At 36.7% G+C, this 22,626-nt stretch overlaps 1 protein-coding gene across 1 annotated transcript in view; it reads left to right on the forward strand.

The window, feature by feature from the left end:
- The first annotated feature begins 1,666 nt into the window (after positions 1-1,666).
- GABRA3 (gamma-aminobutyric acid type A receptor alpha3 subunit) overlaps positions 1,667-22,626 on the forward strand; it is a 232,001-nt gene continuing 211,041 nt past the window's right edge. Inside the window, exon 1 of the mRNA XM_003800932.2 lies at positions 1,667-1,882. The gene's annotated coding sequence lies outside the window, so the exon portion shown is untranslated. The remainder of the gene's footprint in view (positions 1,883-22,626) is intronic.

Consider the following 22,626-nt stretch of genomic DNA (forward strand, 5'->3'; position numbering starts at 1 on the left):
AGATGGTTACCTTGATAGATCCTTCTAGCTCAGTGACTAAATGTATGGGTCTCAATCTCTCTCTACATACTTAATTATGGGTAAATGCCTTTGAAGAAGTGTGCAGTTGGAGTGTTGTACATGTGCAGGTGTAGAGAGTATTAAGAATCTGGGGGAAACTCAATGGGATTATAATTTAAATGGAAATGGTACCCTGTGGGCAAAATTCTAAATGCCTACTATGTCCCAGTCACTATGCATATTGATGCCAATATGCTTAAAACATGAAAAAATAATTTACTTTCAATCAGATGCCCTTTGATTCTCTGACTAAATGAACTAGGAATTGCAATATGAGGGGTTTGAGTAAGAAAACTTTCATGCTTATTATATGTGGGCAGATGCTGAATTCCTTGATAGGAGCAGCTGTTTGCTCATATGCTTATATTCATATTACCCCTAAAACACTAAAAAAGGAATTTTGAGTCACTGTGATCTAGAGTTCCATTTGGGGACTTAACTTTGGGGAGCCTTTGAAATTTGGTAGTTTATTTTTTATTCTCAACTCTTCCTTCTCCTTCACCTGGAATTAGTCTGTTTTTAGATCTTAGAGTGTTAGCTCTAGAAGTATCTTTTATGATTATCTATATCTAGCCCTATTCATTTTTCCACTGAGGATGTTGAGGGCTGAACTGAAGTCATGACTTGTCAAAGGCAACATAATAATTTTCAGAGTCAGAACTCAAACTTAAGTTTCTTTGTTTTATTTTTAGCCTAGGTCTCTTTCTATCCTATGTTGCATTGTTACTGAACTTCACTCAGGTTGCTTTTTCTTGTTTTTCTCCCACAAGGTTATGTATTTTTTATACTTTGATTCAATAAATCTTACTCCTTTCCCCTTGTGCAAAGTCACATGTAGACTCATACACTTACATACAGCTATTTTCCCTTCAGAATTTTTTGAAAGGAAGGCATTGTGGTTCTGCTGCTTATCTATCTTGTCTTAGAGGGAAGCTCCAGCTGACGGTTTCAAATTGGGTCCACATCCATTTCTACTTGGTTGAGGGTGGGGGGTGGAAGTTAGGTCAATAGGGGATCAATGTGGCTGAACTGTTTCTTCATAGTGGAGTGGGAATGACAACCACTTTGATGAACATGTTTTTGCTTACTATTGTCTTCAGAAATGGAATTTGAACAGACAGGATTGTTGAACCTTTATTTGGAGCCTGGGTTAGAAGGCACGCCCATAGGGATGCAAGGGAGAGAGAAAGAGAAGAGGCTCACTCTTCGGTCTTGGAGCAGCAAGTAAGCATCACACCCCAGCTAAGGTAATCCATTACTTCCTTTATCCTCCTATTTGCGCTTACCCTTTTGCTCTCTTTCTCATCCCCTGGTCTGCTCTGCTCCTCCCCTTCCCTCTGAGCTTCCCTCTAGTTCTCTGCTGGATACCTTAAAGAATAAAATACTACTTTAGTTTTTCGTAAGGCAGTCACAGATCTAAAGCCTTGCAGCGCTGTATTCAGAGCCCCAGAACAGCCGCGTGCTCAGCACCAGGCAGTGGTGAACCCAAAGCCAGAAAAGGGGGAGGGGAGTAGAGGAGGGGAGCAGGGGAGGGAGAGACTCACAGAGAGGGAGAGGGGGAGAAAGGGAGAGAGGGAGAGAGAGAGGGAGAGAGAAGAGAGGGAGGGAGGGAGGAAGAGAGAGGGAGGGAGAGAGACAGAGGGAGAGCGTGAGCGCGCGCAAGCTAGCGAGCAAACCAGAGAGACAGACCGAGAGAGGGACCTGGAGAGAGACCCAGGAAAGGGAAGCAGCAGCCGAGGTCTGTAAGGGCTCAACCTCCAACTTGTTTCAGTTCATTCATCCTTCTCTCCTCTCAGCTTGGGGGAAGTGACTGTGGCGCTCGGTAAGAAACATAGATGTTCCTTCTTCCCCCTCCCCCAAGCTCAGGTCTCCTTTAGCGATAGCATCTCTCCCTCGTAGGGAGAGTCTCCTTGGGTTGGCCGGGGAGGCGAGACATGCTCTGCAGCTGTGATGCTATCCTGGGTTCCCCAGTGGGGCTGGTGGAAGCCCAGAGGCGGCATCTGGGAAGGGAGGAACTGGGGTAAAACCTGATTTGGAGGAAGGGGGGTTGCGATGTGTTGTGTGCGTGATTTGCTTTATTGTCAGTGAATTGTTTTGTTCCTCTTTAGAAGCAGGTCAGCATTGACCTTGCAAATTGCTTGGGGGCCCAGCAGCTGCTGCAGAAAGCCACTGAGTGGCCCCTAGCCAGAGCAGACAGCACTGTCATGACCCCCCAGACAGCCCTAGGCGTGGGGATGGGGTAATGGCTGGAGCTTCCTCCCTCCTTTAACTCTTTCTCTGCAGCTGCTTCTTGCTGCTGGAGATGAAAAAGAAGGACTGTACCTTAAAGCCCTTTCCTCCATCCCCCAACCCTCCCCCAGATGCAAGTGAGTAGAAAGTTGTAAATAACTGCTGCCTTTGAAGCAGGTTGAGACCGTTCACCTTCCTTTAAGAGGCTCACTGTGGGGTTGGGCCTGACTCCCTCCACAAACTTGGGAGGTTCCTATTGATTCTTGGGGGGAAGCCCCAATGCTTACCCACCCTCAATCCCAGAGAGTTGAGCCTACAGCCTAGGGATTTGGACACCCCACCCTGACCCACTGGTAAGCATCCTGTTAGGTCCAGCTCTGTCCTTGGGAGGGAGGAAACACCTGTCTGGAACTGGCTTCCCAGTTTGTTGCTCTCTGACTGTAGCTGTGGGGTGGCATGGGCAGGGAGACTGGGGGAGGGGAGGCTGTTGGATTTCAGGAGAGCAGGGTGGGGAGCCAGAATTCCTAGCATGAATGGTTTGGCTTAGTGAGGGTCAGCAGGTTCTGATACTCTGGAGCTATGCAAAGACTGGCTGAAGCTCTTGTAGTTTAGCCCCTCTGAACTGGTAGAGGAAGGGATCTGATTGCTTGCTGGGGTCTTGTGCTTCTAATAGTAATTATAGCACCCATAATACAAATCATTATGGTTGTTGAGTGTGTAGTATGTTTCAGATCCTGGGCTGAGGATTTAATGTTTATTACCTTGTTGAATTCTTCCATCAACCTGATGAAGCAGACACTATTATTATCCTTGGTTTACTGATGAGAAAATGAGGCACAGAGAGGTTAAGAAACTTGTCCAAGATTATACATCAATTAAATGTCTCAATTGAAAATTAAAACGCAGGCTACCTGGGTCTAGGTAGATTCCATGGTCTTGACCATTAAGCACTACTGCCTCCTTGGGGAGAGTTTTGCACATTTGTCTGTTAGGCAAGTATAGGGACAACAGAAACAGTGGTGCTTAGCAAGATTTTTTGGAAAGTAATGGTCTGCTTTTTGTGTGGACTAACAAGGACTTAGGCTGGAACCAGGCCTCACCTGAGTTTCCAGGAGGGGCTGCTGGAGAGGATTTCTTTAGCCAGGCTACCTTTCTTTAAAAATGATGACTGGAAAGAATTCGCTTTTCCAGTGCCATACTCTCATCCACCCCACATTCAGCTTAACACTGTGCCTTTCAGGAACAGACCTCATTCTTATTTCCTGAGAGATGGAGTTTTCCTGTACCGAAAATTTTACAGTACTAAAACCTTGGAACTGGAAGGAACCCTAAAGATCATTAAGCTTTACTTCTCCACCCAGTTCTTCAATTTGTTTTAACATCCAATCTGTTGACTGATTTCTATTTGAACTCCCTGCAGTGCAAGAGAGCTTATTAGGTGGTTCTTTGTGTCATTGAGCCACTCTGATTATCAGAAAATATTTCCCATTATAAGCCCAAATCTGTTTCTCTGCAACTTCTATTCATTGTTTCTTTGGGACTATCTGGAGCAAATTTGCTTTTTTAAAATAATAGTTCTTCAATTAATTGAATACTACATTTATCCCTTTTTGTCAATCCTCAGATCTAACAAGACTACAGGACTGTCATTCACCTCAGTCTAGAGACTAGATTTTCCTTAATATGGCCTAATATCCCACTTGTTTGCCAGCCACAAACTGATCAGACTGAGCTTTCTCAAGCAGTGCTGATAGCGTGTGTTCTTTTCCTTGCTATCTGGTGTCAACTGGACTGATGAGAACAAAGAAAGTCTCTTTTGTATTCCTAAAAGCCAAGATTCTGTTGCTAGTAGTCCTTCTAAAGCCCTAGATTGTCTATGTAGCACCCAGACAATAAGCATGTGGGAAGATTTGAGTGACTGCAGGGATTAAGGGCAATTATCAAAAAGAAGACATTGGAAATAGAGGTGATTGAAGGTTCATACAGTGTATGGATGGTAGAAAGATCAACTGATACAACAGAAAGTATCTCAAAAATAATGACATCACTTGAGGGGATGGTACAGAGTGGAATTGGGTAGAAAAGGATTGAGCATGTGGTGTGCTAAAGTGGAACACTGACCTGGATGTGTGCAAATTGGGGTTCCATTCCTGGCTCTGACAATTTACCAATTACCTTGGACATGTGATTTCTCCTTCATGGATCTCAGTGTTTCCATCTACAAAACGAGGAGGTGGACTCTTTCCAAGGAAGGGTCTTTCAGCTGTGCCATTCTCAATCTGAAGCAAATCACAAAACCTCAGGGTTATGGGTGGCTTTAGAAATCATTTAGATGAGTACTTTTCACACCTTTAATGTGCAAAAAATCCCCTGGGAATCTTGTTAAAATGCTAATTCTGACTCAGGGGATTGAGGGATGAGGCCTGAGATTTTGCATTTTAACAAGCTTCCAAGTGATCCTGGACTGATGTTCCACTGACCACACTTCAAGTAGCAATACTGGAGCAGTTTTTATCAAATAATCTTAGTGAAAGACTAGTTGTCTGTATTTTCCATAATCCATCACAGAAGACTGTTACTTTAGTAAAATGCATTAATTATCAATTACTAGGAAAGAAAAAAGACAAAGTATAATCCTGCATTTTTACTATTAGATTCAATAGACAATAAATTTATTTTTTTTTCAATTGCTGCAACATCTTCTAAATGCTTACTGTCAAATTTCTCCACTTTGGTTATTATTGTCTTGTAATAAAAGTTCACAAACAGGATGGGTCTGTAGACCACACTTCTAGCAATACTAATCTAGGCTAGCTGACCATCTAATTTAAGAGGCTCTAATTAAGCCCAGCTATAACTTCTAAATTACCTGTCAGATGATCTTTCACCCTGTAGTTAAATATCTCCTTTGGTGGAGAATTAAGCATATACACAAAGTAGCATTATTCAGGTGTCATGATTGCTAAAAAGTTTTTTTCTTAAAATTCTTAGTTTCCTTATAGCTTCCATAAATTCCACTTATGGATTGTATATTCTAAATGGGTGAGAGACTGTATCAGTTCAATTTACTGCAACCTCAGCCATTGGCCTAGTGTATGGGGAGTAGGTGCTTAATACATGTTTGTTGAATGAGTGAATGAACCATTGTTGTTAGTCATGGGATCACACATTCATTAAAGAAAGGTAATTTGGGCTTTCTTCCACATTGGGAAGGCAGTGTACATTGTCTTTCATACATCTTCTTATAGAAGGCCAGTTTGACTATTTCAGAGCTCTACCTGACATCTCAATTTTATTTTGAAGGAATTTTAGGAAGCCGGGCAAAGATTGTGTACACTGTAAGTCTTACATCTTTACCTTTTGACAATTCAGTCATTCACTTTAATTATTATTATTGTTAATTTTTTCAATGATATGGGTAGCTACTGTGCAGAGGATGCAAAGATGAATAAGGCAGATGACCCCTACTTGTTTGGGCCTTACAGTTTGATAGAGAAGAGGTTGTTAATGAGATAATTACACAGCCATGTCATTTCAACTAATAATAAGTGCTATGAAGGAAAAGTACAAGGGGGTGGGACTATGAACATATATAACTGATCTAGCTTAGAGTTTAAGCAAAACACTCTTCAGGAAGTAATATTGAGGCTGAGCAGAGATGTGTATGGGTGTGGGTAAAAGATGATGGAGGCGAGGAAGTAGTTTTCTAGATGGAGGGGAAAGCATGTACCAGGGCCCTGTGATGAGAGAAGCATAACAAATTTGGGAAGTATAACAATAGCCAATTGTCTGGACTGGTCCCTTGTGATGGATTTGGTCTTTAGTCCAGAAACAGTTTTAAGCAGAGTGACTGAAACCGCATAAGTTGAATCCATTCTGTATAAGGTTACTAAATCTACTAGGGGCCAAAGACAATGTGGGAGACACAGAAGACTTAGAAATAGTCTCTGCTCTCCAAGATGACATAATCAAGTAGGAGAGAGAAGAAATACACCAAGAACTATGGTGCTAGGAGGGTGAGATCTACAAAAGAGAGGCAAAGAAGGGCTTCAAGGAGATTAAAGACAGCTTCCAGGATACAGCCTTTGAACTGAGCTTTGAAGATTACACAAAGTTTGGAAATGGAGAGTTGGGGTGTGGAAAATGTATTCTAGGCAGAAATCAGTTGTATTGGAGTCAAGTATATGGTGAAATTCAGTGAGAAATGTTTAGCAAGATAATTGGAAGGCTTGACTATAAATAATATTGAATGTTAACCAGGAAAATTAGGAATTTGTGTGCAAAGGAAATGAAACTCCCTCATTTTATGGATTGACAAACTGATGCTGAGAGGGTGAACAGCTTGATTTGTAAAAGCGTAGTAAAAGTTACTAAGTCTACTAAAAAATAATATGATTGGAACTCTGGAAAGAAGTCAATTGGAGACAGTAACTTGAGAATCATTGTCTTTCATTACTTGAAGTAGAAAAGAGATCCAAGGATGGTACTTTGGAGAATTCTTATCTTTATTTAGGATATAGGTAGAAAAGATGATGAACCTGTATGAGGCTACAAAGGAGGAAAGGTCAGATGTATGGAAGGAGAACTAGAAAAGTACAAGGTCACAAAGGTGCCAAGAGAGCAGGGCTCCATCCATTTGTTGGACAAATATTTACTGAATATGTTCCATTTAGTAGACATGGACAATACAGTGGTGAGCAAAATAGGCACGGTTGTTGCCACCTTGGAACCAAGGGCTTAGATGGGGAGACAAACATTATTCTAGTCCCTGAAGAGGCCTAAGTTGTGATTCATGTGTAGAGGAAGAAGGAAAGTGTGAAGCCTTTACGTAATATTTGAGCTGCTGGGCCTTTCCGCCTGCAGACAGTGAAATATTGTGTTGCTGTCCTCAATGCTCCACGAGCCACATCCATGACTCTTGCTCGCTATTCATGACAGAAAAAAAAAAAAAAGAAAGAAAAAAGGAAAATGTGGTCACCATTATTCAACTTTGCAGTAAAATTTGAGTAAAGGTAAACGGCACCCAGTTACTAATAGCCCTTCCTGCGCTGCTACTCACAGTGCTCACTAACATTTCAGCTGGAGGCTGAGCGGCCATTTTTCAGATGTTGGGCAGATGAGAGTGCTGAAATAGTATGGGTCCCTGCAGGCTTATGTCCACAGGAGTACAGACTTACTGGAAAACCAGCTGATATGTCATGCGGTTTAATGAAACTTTCAATGAACCAGTACCCTTCCCAGATCCCCTCACCTTTTCCATTCAGCAACTTAAGAACAGGCACCTGACAGGAAAAAAAAAAAAATTACGAAGAACTAGATGTGAACAATCTCTCTTAAACTGGGAGTTCTGATAGCCTAGTCTGTAAATTCCAGTCTTGGCTTGGATACTTAGTTTCTTGTGAGGTATCATTTGTCTTATTTGAGCCTCAGTTTTCGTAACTGTAAAATGGAGGGGGGTTGGAATAGAGTTTTGAGCAAGGTGACTGAGTCCATTGAGATGTTGATAAAGACTCAACCAAGCTATAAGGTTCTATAGTTCATACTAGGCTCTACACTATGTTCTTATGGCCCATGCAGGTAGTTCAAGTTCAGTCACTTATTTAGGCAACAGTAAGGACTTTAAACAGAATTTTCAAGGTTGCTAATTTTGGTGAAAGTATTCACAGGGTTTGATAGAGCTCACAAGGAGGCCCTTTTCTTGTTCTATTCTTGAGATGGCTGAAATTGTGACTGTCTTGAGAGCTAAGGAGAGAATTGAGTATATTTTAAAATCTGTAGTAAAGCTGGACATTAGGTGAGATTTCTGCTACTGCTGATTTTAAAATAAACTACAGTGTTACTGAGAATAAAATCCTGCAGGATACTGTGAGATACAGATGAGGTGATTATCCCATATTCAGTAGTGTAATGGTCCAGGTACGTAGTCTCTTCTCAGGGGGAAGATGTATGTACGGTTTTAAGAAGGAAAAGGGAAATTCTGGTTGCTAATAGAAGAAAAAAACTTTTTTATATTTAAAACATGATTTTAAGGGCATCGATGTCGGTACAAAATATGTCTTCTCATTATACCACAGGAGGAGGCATGAAAATCTCCAGGATGTATATTTTGAAGGTGCTTTACTCTTTAAAAAATGATTTCTTAAAAAGAATGAGTATTATATATATTTTTGAAGGGAAGGGGAGGTGGATGGAGATGGAATTATGTAAGTCATCATAGCATAAAATAACTTCTTAGAACAGAACATGAGAAGCCCAGAAATGGCAGGGCCCTTAGCACTCATGGCTTATCACCCAGTACATATGGTCATCTATTTTCCATGTGAATGGTTCCAGGAAAGGTTGCTTAATATCACCTGACAATAGACAGCTGTAATTGTTAGCAAGTTATTCTTTATACAGATCTGGAATCTGTCCTCTGGATCCAACCCATTGGTCTTGCTCCTTGGAGCAACAGCAGTGCTGAGCAATTTTTATTTCTCTTTCCTATAATAACCATTCAAATGTTTAAAGATGGTTTATTCTTCTTTTCATCTTTTCTCCAGCTTACTTATTCCTAGTTCTTGAATTCATGTAATATATATTTTGAGTATCTTCTGTGGCACTCCAGTTTTCAATATCTTTCTTAAGTATGACGTTTAAACCTTGACCTAGTACTCTAGGCATAACTGTCCAGCACCGTCATCTAAAATATTGTGTGTATTTTCCAATCTACCTTAAGACTGTAATATCTATCATAAATTGTTTTTTTTTTTACTGATTATAGCAGAAAAAACAGCCTCATTATAGCAAATTTGGAAAATGAAGAGACATTAACACAAATCACCTCTAAATCCCTAGTGCAGAGAGAACTTGCTGTATTTCCTTCCAGGTGTGTTTTCATGTTTACATAATTGACTTTCTATCTTATATGTACTATTTTATATTCAGCTTTTCCTTTGGTGTTATATTGCAAGCATTGCCCCTGTCATCCAGCAGCCTTCAACCAATTTATAATGGCTGCAGACTTTTCATTTGTACCATTTCTATCATAATTATTTGATTGATCCCATATTGGTCATTTAACTTATCTTTGCTTCTTTGAAACCCACCTCTTTTGGGTGTTCATTCAAATGTCACCTATAGGTCTCCTATAATGATCTTGCTTAAAAACGCAAACTATGCTCCCCCAACCCTCACTCTTCCCTTTTCTTGCTTTATTTTTTCCCTTTGGTTTTTATCATTGCCTAACAGACTAAGTATTTTACTTGTTTGGATCCTCGTACTAGCATACAAGTCCTCCAAGCACAGGGATTTTCCTATTTTGTTCACTGTTGTGTCCCTTAGCACCTAGAATAAATGTCTGACACGTTGTAGATTCTTACTCAGTATTTGTTGAATGATTTAGTGAAGATGAGTTTTTATAAGAGGATTACTAAGGACATTAACTTTTAAAAGGTTTTTGAAACATACGTAATGAGGTCCCACTGTGTAAGATTGTCAATTTCTGTTCATACTCCTGTGCCATTGTGGGGTATAGTCATTCTTCTAAAATCTTTGCCAATCTGACAGGGGCAAAATGATATCTTACTATTTTAGCGTATGTTTCTGTTATTGTAGTGAGCATGAATACTTTCTTATATTTCGTCATCATTTTTGTTTTTTCTATGAGCGTCTATGCATGATTTTTGTACATTTTTCTATTGAGAATTTATATGTTTCTTGCCAGTTTACATTTTAAATTAACTTTTATACACAGCAATCTTAATTTTTATGTAATTATATCTATCTTTGTAATTTCTCCTGCTGAATTCATGTTTAAGAAGTTCTTCCCCATTCAAACTGGATAAGTGCTTACATGGATTTTTTGTTTGTTTGTTTTTATTGCTTATGTTTAATCTCTCTGGAATTTATTTTGCTGTGTGGTGTGAGTTAACTTTCTAAATTGTTTTCCCTGTCAATTGTTTCATAGCACCAAATACTGAATAATTCATTTTTCCTCACTGTTCTGTAATCTATAAATTGTTATATATAGTAAGTTCTTTTTGGGATTTATTTATTTTCCATTTCTTTTAGTCTGTCTCTTGTCCTAGTTACAAAGTTTAAATATTATTGTAGCTTTAAAACAATTTTTATTACCTTAGCTCTTCAACTTACTAGCTGTGTGGTCTCTATAAAGCTTCAATTTATTTGTCTATATAGAGTGTATAATAGCAGTAGTATATTTATTTTATGCTTTTAATTTTGTGAGGGGAATCTTTCTTTCATTATTTCTGCTAGCTGATTATAGCTGGGGACCAGGGAATTATTATTAATAAATTTAACTTCGATTTCTTCACTGTGTTCAAATTTATTACTGTAGATTTATAGTTTACAAGTTTATTTATTCTGATAAAATAAAAATACATAGCAAGTAACTCAGAGAAGCCTCTAATAACACACATATATAACGCAGAATTAACAATTTTTAGTTAGCATTTTGTCATTTTTGCTTCAGATATGTCTAAAGTAAATAAAACTCTAACTTCCTTTGTGTCTAGCCCCAGCTTTATTCCTTTCCACATCCTTTCAAACATGAAACCAGAGCTGCTCACAGTTGCTTAATTTTCTCTTGGGTTGCTTTTTCTTATTGATGTGCAATACTTCTTTATATATTCTGGATCCTAATTATTGGTCAGTTATATATGCTGCATATATCTGCTTCCAGTATGTTACTTGGCTTTTAATTTTATGGGGTTCCTTATGACGCAGAAGTTTTACATTTTTATGTCAAGTTTATCAATCTCTTCAAGTATTGTGAGTTTAGTATTATGTTTGAGAAGTATTTCTGATGCCATGATTACAAAAATGTTCTCCACATTTCTTTGAAAAGGAGTTTAACATTTTTTACACTTAGCTCTTTAATCCATCTGGATTTTATTCTTGAATGTTATATGAAATGTGAATCAATTTTTTTCTATGTAAAATACCATTTGTTTTAAATATCATTTATCCACAGCTAGTTTAGAATACAAACTCCAACATATTGCCTAGTTTCTATATATGCTTGGGTCAATTTGTACGCTTTCTATTTTGTCTACACTTGTGTTGATTCACTTACGAATGCTTTATAATGAATCTTGATATTTGTGAGTTCAACTTATTTTTCATTCCCTGCCCTCACCCACACTCATACCACTTTTCTTAGTCTTTCTGGATTATCTTGATTATTTTTGGTCTTTTGCTCTTATACATTGATTTTAAAATAAGATTATCAAATTCTAAGCAAATCATGGGTTTATTTTGAAATTGTAGAATGATTTAGAGAAGAATTGACATATTTTTGACAGACATACTTCCTATTCATGAATTTGTTATATCTTGGCATTTATTCAAGTCTATTTTTACAGCTCTTGATAAAGGTTTATAATTTTGTTAATAATATTCTTACATAATAGACATATTCCTAGGCATCCTTTACTTTTCAGTTGTGTTTATTAACATATAATGTGAGTAAAATAAAATTTATCCTTCATAAGTATAAAGTTTGAGTTTTGACAAATGTATATGATCATGCAACCACCTCACCACCACCACCACAATAAACATAGAGAACATTTCCTTCACCTTAAAAGGTTCCCTTATGCTTCTTTGCTTTGTGAAGCAAATGTCTTGATATGACTATTGATCTGTCCTGTGTCCTTGAAGTTTTGCTTCTTTTTTGCTATCACATCAATGAAACTATATAGTATATACATGGATGAATCTTCTTAGGACATGCTTAGAAGAGTCATCCATGTTGCATGTTTTTTATTACCACTTGTTCTTTATTATTACCAAGTGATTTGTCCATTCACCAGTTGATGGTCACTTAGGTTGTTTCGACTTTTTGGCTATTGTAAATAATGTTGTTATAAATGTTCTTGTCCAGGTTTCTGTTAGCACGTGTACAGTAGAACCTCTGAAAGTTGATCCCCAAGGGACTGTAACAAACTGGTCAATACGTGGAGGTGGTTAACATAAGGAACTAGGTCTACGATACTGATATGTACATGGAGTGCATGTCCAGCCTATGACAATTAGGTCAACTTAAGGGGATAGTCAAAGTCAGGAGGTGGTCAATATGAAGGTTCTGCTGTATTTTTGTTTATACTAGGAAAATACCTAAGAAGGAGTTATGGGGGTTAGATGAGAAGCAAATGTCTACCTTTATAAGAAACTGCAAAATTATTCTCCAAAGTAACTATATAATTTTATATTCTCACTAGTAGAGTATAAGAGTCTCAGCTCTTAACATCCCCACTAGCATTTGGCATTTTCAGTCTTTTATAAAACAATAAACTTTATTTTAGAACAGTTTGAGATTTACAAAAAGTTAAACAGAGAGTTACCATATTTCTCCCATTTCCCCTGTTATTAACATCTTGCATTAATGTGGCACATGCTGAAATCTGACAATAATAGCTTTTGGGAGTGGTTTCATTCTCTTAGAAATGTGCATTTAAGGTTCCTGCATGTCTTTTCATGGCTTGGTAGATCATATCTTTTTATTGCTGAATAATATTCTATTGTCTGCATGTACCACAGTTTGTTTATCTTAGTATCTTAGAAGAACATCTTAGTTGCTTCCAAGTTTTGGCAGTTATGAATAAAGTTGCTATAAACATTTGTGTGCAAGTTTTGTGTGGATATATTTTCAACTTCTTTAGGAAAATTATGCCAAGGAGTGTAATTGCTGGATCATATGGTAAGTCTATGTTTAGCTTTTTAAAAAACTACCCGACTGTCTTCAAAGAGGCTCTATCTTTTTGCATTGCCATCAGCAACAAATAAGTATTCCAGTGGGTCCACATCTTTACTAGCATGTGGTATTGTCAACATTTTGGATCTGGGCCGTTCTAACAGGTGTGTAGTGCTACATCATTTTGTTTTAATTTTCAATATCCTAATGACATGAATTGAGCATCTTTCTATAGAATTATTTTCCATTTATATATATTCCTTACTGAGGTGTCTGTTCAGTTCTTTTGATCGTTTTTAACTGTTTTTTTTTCTTTTCTTACTGTCATGTTTTAAAATTTCTTTGTATATCATTTCATGTCTTAGATTTAAATCTTTTATCCACCTTGGGTCAATTTTTATAAAGGATGAAAGGTGTGGGTCAAGTTTCAGTCTTTTACATGTGGTTACCCAGTTCTCCAGCACCATTTATTGAATAGGGGTTCTTTTCCCCAGTAGATGCTTTTGTTTGATTTATCAAAGATCAGAAAGCAAGTAGAAGAAAGTATGGAGAAAATTCTCGGTGATGGGTGGTACCTGTAGCTCAGTTGGTAGGGTGTCGGCCACATACACTGAGGCTGACCTGGCCTAGGCCAGCTAAAACAACAGTGACAACTGCAACAACAACAAAAAAATAGCTGGGCATTGTGGCAGGCACCTGTAGTCCCGCTACTGGGGAGTCTGAGGTAGGAGAATTGCTTAAACCCAAGAGTTTGAGGTTGCTGTTAGCTGTGACAGCATAGCACTCTACCCAGGGTGACTGCTTGAGCCTCTGTCTCAACAAAACAAAACAAAACAAAACAAAACAAACAAAAAAATTCTTGGTGATGTTGGACTGGGGAAATATTTTATGACAAAGACCTCAGCAGCCATCACAACAACAACAAAAATCAACAAAGGGGACTCTGCACAGCTTCTGCACAGCTAAGCACATAGCAAGTAAAACAAAAAGACAACTGTCAGAATGGAAAAAGATATTTGCAGGATATCAATCTCACAAAAGGGTGATAACTAGAATCTACAGAGAATTCAAATTAACAGAAAAAGATCAAACAATCCCATCTACCTTTGGGCAAGAGATATGAACAGAGCCTTCTCTGATGAAGACAGACAAATGGCTAACAAATATTTGAAAAAATGCTTATTGTCCCTCATCATCAGAGAAATGCAAGTCAAAACCACACTGAGATATCACCTAAACCCAGTGATAATGGCCCACATCACAAAGTCTCAAAGCTGCAGATGTTGGCATGGATGTGGAGAGAAAGGAACACATTTACAGTGCTGGTGCGGCTGCAAACTAATACAACCTTATTGGAAGGAAGTATGGAGAACCCTCAAAGAACATGAGTTAGACCTCCCATTTGATCCTGCAATCCCATTACTGGACATCTACCCAGAAGAAAAAAAAGTCCTTTTATAATAAGGACATTTGCACTAGACCGTTTATTGCAGCTCAGTTTACAGTGACCAAAACGTGGAAACAACGTAAGTGCCCACCAACCTAAAATGGATTAAGAAACTGTGGTATATGTATACTATGGAATCCTATTCAACCATTAAAAAAGATGGAGACATTATGTCTTGTGTATTAATCTGGATAGAGGTGGAACACATTCTTCTTAGTAAAGCATCACAAGAATGGAGAAGCAAGAATTTAATGTACTCAATTCTAATATGAAGGCAGTAGATGAGCTAATACAAGGGGTAAGGTAGGGGAATGAGGGATTGAGAAGAGGGGAGGAGAGAAGGGGATGGGTGGGTCAGGATATATGGCACACCTCTTGGGGGTAGGACACAATTACAAGAGGGACTTTACCTAACAAATGAAATCAGCGTAACCTAATACTTTGTACCCTCAATGAATCCCAAACAATGAAAATAAAGATTTCTTTGTATATTTTATTTTTTTTACACTGATTGCATTTGTTAGGTAAAGTCCCTCTTATAACAGTGACCCATCCCTAAGAGGTGTGTCACACATCATTATTCCCCACCTTCTCCCTCCTTCTTTCTCCCTGCACCCACTTTTTCCACCCCGCAATGTGTACTAGGTCATCAATTGTCCTCATATCAGAATCGAGTACATAAGATTTTTGCTTCTCTATTCTTGTGATGCTTTACTAAGAATAGTGTGTTCCACTTCCATCCAGGTTAATACAAGAGATGTAAAGTCTCCATCCTTTTTAATGGCTGAATAGTATTCCCTGGTATACATATACCACAGCTTGTTAATCCATTCCTGGGTTGGTGGGCATTTAGGCCATTTCCACATTTTGGTCATTGTAAATTGAGCTGTGATAAACAATCTAGTGCAAATGTACTTATGATAAAATAATTTTTTCTTCTTCTGGGTAGATGCTCAGTAATGAGATTACTGGATCAAATGGGAGGTCTAACTTGAGTTCTTTGAGGGTTCTCCATACTTCCTTCCAAAAAGGTTGTATTAGTTTGCAGTCCCACCAGGAATGTAGAAGTGTTCCCTTCTTTCCACATTCATGTCAGCATCTGTAGTTTTGAGATTTTGTGATGTGGGCCATTCTCACTGGAGTTAGATGATATCTCAGGGTGATTTTGATTAGCATTTCTCTGATAATTAGGGACGATAAGCATTTTTTCAAATGTTTGCTAGCCATTCGTCTGTCTTCTTTAGAGAAGGTTCTATTCATTTCTCTTGTCCATTGATATAAGGGATTGTTGGCTCTTTTTATGTTGATTAATTTGAGTTCTCTGTAGATCCCAGTTATCAAGCTTTTGTCTGATTCATAATATGCAAATATCCTTTCCCATTGGTAGGTTGTCTATTTGGTTTGGTGGTTGTCTCCTTAGCTGTACAGAATCTATTGAGTTTAATTAAGTCTCATTTGTTTATTTTTGTTGTTGCAATTGCCATGGAAGTCTTTCTCATAAACTCTTTCTCCAGTCCGATGTCTTCAGGTGTTTTCCCCACACTTTCTTTGAGGATTTTTATTGTTTCATGATTTAGATTTATTCTTTGTATATTTTAAATACAGTTAAGTCCTGTATCAGATATGTGTTTTGCAAATATTTTATCCCAGTCTCTATATTTATATTTTTATTCCCTTAACAGTATCTTTTATAGAGAAAATATTTTAAATTTTAATGAAGTCCAATTTGTCTATTTTTACTTTCATGAATCATGCTTTCTTTGCTCCTATGTTATCTTGTAGGAGTTTTATGGCGTTGCATCTTACTATCTGTGATCCATTTTGAGTTAATTTTTGTAAAGATGGTAAGGTTTGTGTCTAGATTCATCTTTTTTTCAGTACGTCGGTGTCCAGTTATTCCAGCACCTTTTGTTGAGTTTGCATTGCTTTTGCTTCTTTGTCAAAGATCAGTTGACTATATTTGTGTGAGTCTATTTCTGGGATCTCTGTTCCATTAATCTATTTGTCTATTCTTTTACCAATACCACACTGTCTTGTCTACTTTAGCTTATTTATAATTCTTGAAGTCAGATAGTGTCAACATTATTACACTTCTTAAGTACTGTGTTTACTATTCTGGGTCTTTTCCCTTCCCACATAAGCTTCAGAATCAGTTTATTAACATCCACAAAATAACCTCTGGGGATTTTGATTGGAATTCTATTGAATCTATACATCAGTTGAGAAAAACTGATCTTTTTTTTTTTTAAATTTCAGATTAATATGAGGATACAAATGATTAGGTTACAGTGTTTGCATTTGTTAGGTATAGTCCCTGTTGTAGTTGTGTTCCACACTCAGGAGGTGTGCCATGTACCCTTAAATTGTGCCCATTAGGTGGGAGCACACCAATTCTCTTCCTTCCTCCCTCTCTCTCCAACTTAAGTCAAATTGAGTTTTTCTCTTGTGTGGGCATACATTAGTTTGTGTACTGGCTTCGTATTAGTATTGAGTACATTGGATACTTGCTTTTCCATTCTTGTGGTACTTTACTAATAAAAATGTTCAACTCCATCCAGGTTAATATAAAATATGCAAAGTCTCTATCTTTTTATGGCTGCATAGTATTCCCTGATATACATATACCACAGTTCATTCATCCATTCATGGGTTGGTGGGCACTCAGGTTGTTTCCATATTTTGGTGACTGTAAATTGAGCTGCAATAAATAATGTAGTGCAAATGTCCTTGTGATAAAATGAATTTTTTTGAGAAGAACTGATCTTAACAATGAGTCTTTGTATCCAATAATATTGCTTCTTCCGATGCATGACCATGAAATGTAAATGGTGTTGTGTTTTTAATTTCAAATTCCAGTTGATCATTGACTTTTGTATATTGACTTTGTACTCTGTCTTGCCTTTCTAGTGAATATGTAGTAATCACTAATTGTAGTTTAGTTTGTACTTTCCAATGATTAATGATAGTACTGCTCATTTGTGTGTTTTCTGTGGAGAAATGTCCATTCAATTTGTTTGCCCATTCTAAAGTTGGGATGTTTATTTTCTTAAGATTGGGTTGTTATGTGTGCTTATATTATACAGGGTGTCCAAAAAGTTGCCATACATAGGCAAAATTAAAAAACTAACAAATCAACAGATACCTTGGAATGTGTTCAGCATGATACGGTATGGTAATGTTTCAAGGTTCACAGATTAGATCAAAGAGATAAATGGAGAAGAGTTCGTGTGTGTGTATGTGTGTGTGTGTGTGTGTGTGTGTGTGTAGAAAGAGGTGGTCAACGTGTAGAGAATATTTTTAAAATACTTTGTAAAATTTTGTAATGAATATTTTGTAAATAAAGGTACATGTAGCTACAATTTCCCAAGTTCCATGTCAACGTTTGGGATACATATATATACTCACATATCTGCACACACATATATGCACTATATAATATACAGTATAATACAAATCCTTTAAAAGTTATGTTTTGAAAATATTTTCTGCCCTTCTATGAATTGTCTTTTGATTTTAACTATTTTTCTATTATGATTTGTACCTTTTGTATCCTAAGAAATCTCTGCTTTAATTTCAAAATTATCCTCTCTTTTGTTCTAGAGTTTTATAGTTTCAGTTCTTTGGTTTATACCTTTGATGCTTGCTTGGATGACTTTTGTCTTTGGGGCAAGGCAAAATTCTAGGTATATACACATATTTTTCATGTGGATCCTCAAGGTTTCCAGCTCCATTCGTTGACAAGACTGTCTTTTGCCCATTGAATTACCTTGGCATCTTTGTCCAAGATGAACTGACCATTTATGTGTGGATCTACTTCTGAACTCTATTCTGTCTTTGATCTAATCTGTGTAACCTTGAAATATTACCACACTATATTCATTATTATAGTTCAGTGGTTCTCAACTGAGGCAACTTCCCCCCAGAGGACATTTAGTAATATGTGGACGGTATTTCAGTTGTCACAATTGGCAAGCTACCGGCATCTAGTGGGTAGAGGCCAGTGTCATCTTGCACAAAAGTGTCCATGGTGTTGAGGTTGAGAAACTCTGCTATAGCATTATAATAAATATTGAAATAAGATTTCAACGATCAATTATTCAATTATTTCAGTGAAATAACAACTACTTTGTTCTTCGTTTAAACAGTATTTTTGGCTACCTACACCCTTCTTTTTTTAAAGAAGTTGATAAATTGGCTTACCAATTTCTCCTAAAAAATCCTACTAGAAGTTTAATGGGATCAAATTAAATGTAAAGATCAATTTAGGAAGAAATGGCATCTTAACTATCTTGAGTTACTGGTACATTAATATGCTAAATTTTTCCATTGTTTTTTTAATGCAAATTCTCTCACCAATCTTATCTCATTTTCAATGTATAGGTCTTACATATATTTTATCAAATTTATCTTAAATATTATATGCTTTTTAATACTATTATAAGTGGCAATTCTAAACATTTCAACTTCTGAATGTTTATTATGAGTATATGGAATTTTAGATTCTTGGTATTTTCTATGTAGATGATTATGCTATCTGCTAATAAAGTTTTATTTCTTCTCTAGTTTGTATCTTTTCTGCTCTATTTTTATTTCATTTTATTTTTTTGCTATGTTTGAACTGAATAGGACCTCTAATATGAGTATTTAATACATGTGTTTAAAACAGATCTCCTTGCTCCTGATGTTATTGTGGAAAGTGTTCAGTCTTTTGCCACTAAATATGGTGTCAGCTTTTCTCTCATGGCATTTGTAAGTTTACAGGACTTTTCTTCTGTCAATAGTTTACTGAAGGATTTTATCATGAATATATGTTGAATTTTTTCAAATGCTTTTCTATATTTTGAAATGGTCATTGTAAGTCTGTTCCTGTAGCTAAGTGGGTGGTACGCCAGCCTCATATACCAAGGGTGGCAGGTTCAAACCCGGCCCCGGCCAAACTGCAACAAAAAAATAGACAGGTGTTATGGTGGCACCTGTAGTCCCAGCTACTTGGGAGGCTGAGGCAAAAGAAACGCCTAAGCCCAGGAGTTGGAGGTTGCTGTGAGCTGTGATGCCCCAGTACTCTATCAAGGGCAATAAAGTGAGACTCTGTCTCTACAAAAAAAAAAAAAGTTTGATTTTTGATTGTTGAGCCAGTCTTCCATTCCCAGGATAAATGTATTAATGTCATAATGTATTATCCCTGTTACGTATTTCTAGATTCCATTCGCTAGTATTCTGTTATGGTTTTGTTGTTGTCGTTGTTGTTATTCATTTGTTTTTGCTGTCTATGTTCATTAGAAATATTGGTCTTTAATTTTTTTTAATAATGCATTTGCTTGGTTTTGGTAGAGAGCCACTCTGGTTTCATAAAATGAATTGGGACATGTACCTCCCTCTTATCTCCTAGAATAGATGCTGTAGGATTGGTTTTGAAGTTGATTTGATTTATTTAATAGATAAAGAGCTGTACAGATTATCTCTTTCTTCTTGAGTGAGAGTTGTTAATTTATATTGTTGAAATAATCTTTCCATTTCATCCACATTATTAAATTCATTTCCATAATTTTTTATAGTAATTCCATATTTTTAATATTTGTAAGATTTTTAAAAACCTACTTGTCTTCATTTCTGATAATGTCTTCTCTTTTTTCTCCTTACAAATCTATGTAGAATTTTACTAACTTTTTTGATCTTTTCAAAGAACCAGCTTTTAGCTTCATTGATTTTTTTTCTTTTTCTATTTCTGTTCTTATCTTCATTACTTCCTTCCTTTTGCTTGCTTTGGATTTTCCCTTTATTTTCATGTGTCTTAAAATGGACTGTTAGGTCATTGATTTGACTTTTTCTACTCTAATATAAGCATGTAATACTATAACTAACTCCATATGCACTTTTTAGTTTCCTTTCATAAGTTTTGATAAGTATATTTTATTTTCGTGGCCATTTTAATTGAGTCATTTTTCTATTGCATTTTCTAATTGAGATCTGTAAGCTAGTCATGTATCTGATAACCTTGAAGATTCTTATTCTTTTTTTTTTTTTTGAGACAAAGGCTCACCTTGTTGCCCTCAGTAGAGTACAGTGGTGTCATAGCTCACAGTAACCTTAAACTCTTGGGTTCAAGAGATTCTCTTGCCTCAGACTCCCGAGTAGCTGGGACTACAGGCGCCTGCCACAACACCCAGCTGTTTTTAGAGATGAGGTCTTGCTCTGGCTCAGGCTGGTCTTGAACTTGTGACCTCAGGCAATCCACCAACTTCAGCCTTCCAAATGCTAGGATTATAGACATAAGCCACCTTGCCTCGCCCTTATTCTTATAATTTGTTGCTAATTCTTTTGCATTTTCTGTTTTTAGATGTCTCCTGTAAAAACAATTTTTCTTTCTTTTTATGATTTTTATATTGATGTGTTATTTACTTTTTCATTGTTGTAGCTAGGATATGCAATAAAATATTGATTAGTGATATGGAAAGAGAAGTCTATATCTTGTTCCAGAATTAAATGAGATTGTTTATAAAGTGTTCCCACTATGTATAGCATTGGCAGTTCTTTATCATATAAGGGAAGTTTCACTATATTTGCAATTTGCTAAGATTTTTTTATTATGAATGAGAAGAGAATTTCATTGCATGCCTTTTTCTTCATATATTGAAATGTTAATATACTTCTTTTGTTATAATATGTGAAACTATTTTAAAAATTATAGTAAATAATTCAACCCCTCTTTTTACTTTCTTTTCTCAGAATTGTAAATTGCATTAAACATTATTGGACTGTCTTTTTGTTTGGGGGATAAATCTACTTGATAGTGAATTATATGTGCCTGGATATACATGTGTCTTCCTTCTAAAAAATGGCATGTGTTCATGAATTGATTTTACTATTTCTGTTAAATTTTGCTATCAATGATACATTAAGCTAAAAAAAGGTTTACATAACTTTTAATCATTTTCTAGTTTCTGGAAGTTTGCAAAACATAAGAATTAACTATCTTGATGTTTAATAATAAAACTGAATTTTGATCCTGTTCTGATTCCATTCCTATTTATTTCAAGGTGTAAGGAGGGAGATTTGATATTTAACCTTCTGATTTCAATTTCTGTTCTAGTCCAGTTTGCTCTTTCTTTCATTGTTTTCATAGGAAATTATTTATTTCTTCTGTTTTTGAATGTAATCACTAAAGTTGTTAAGAATATTCTCTATGACTTAAAATTTATTTCGATTTTTTAAAAAAGTATATGAAGATTTGATTTAAAGTCAAATATTTCTCTAAGATTAGTTAAGAAAATCAGTAGTTGGCTTGAGCCCTGCCTCACTCATATAAGCATAGCACTCTGGGAAGCTGAGGAGGGTGGACCCCTTGAGCTCAGGAGTTCAGGAGATGGAGACCAGCCCGAGCAAGAGTGAGACCCTTGTCTCTACAAGATAATAATAATAAATAAAAATAAAAAAATAGAAAAATTAGCCAAGTGTTGTGGCTTGCTCCTGTAGTGCCAGCTACTTGGCTGGCAGAGGCAAGAGGATCCCTTGAGCCCAGGAGTCTGAGATTGCTGTGAGCTCTGATGTCACAGCACTCTACCCTGGACAACAGAGTAAGACTCTGTTTAAAAAAAAAATAGCAGTTCCCTGCCCAGTGTCCCAGAAGCAATCACTTTTAACCCTTTCAGATGACTTTTGGTACCTATATCCTTTCCCTAAATAACATGTTTACACTACTCCTTAATTTTAAATGTTTAGGCAAATATAGGTTCTTTTAAAACTCTTTATTAGTACAACATATATAAGTCCTGCCATGATGTTTAGTTTCAGTATAATTTTGACTTAGTTGTTCTTTTACGTTATTATATCATTGCCCTTTATAGCTGAGCCAGATAATATATTCTAGCAGTTTCCTGTTGCTGTTGTAATAAATTACTACAAACATACTGACTGAAAACAACACAAATTCATCTTTTAGCAGTTCTGGAGGTTTTCCTGGACTACAATCAAGCTGCTGGCAGGGCTATGTTGCTTTCTGGAAGCTCTGGAAGAACTTGTCCCCTTGCCTTTTCCAGCTTTTAGAGGTCTCTTGCCTTCTTGTGTTCTTGGCTCCTTTCTCCATCTTCAAATTCAGCAATGACCCACAAGTGTTTTCCATATCATATCACTTACTCTTCTGCCTCCCACTTCCACTTTTAAGAATGCTTGTGATTTCGCTGGGTATACTCAGATA

This window comes from Otolemur garnettii, unplaced genomic scaffold, assembly GCF_000181295.1.
Source record: "Otolemur garnettii isolate 467f Iridium unplaced genomic scaffold, OtoGar3 scaffold00190, whole genome shotgun sequence".
NCBI lineage: Eukaryota > Metazoa > Chordata > Mammalia > Primates > Galagidae > Otolemur > Otolemur garnettii.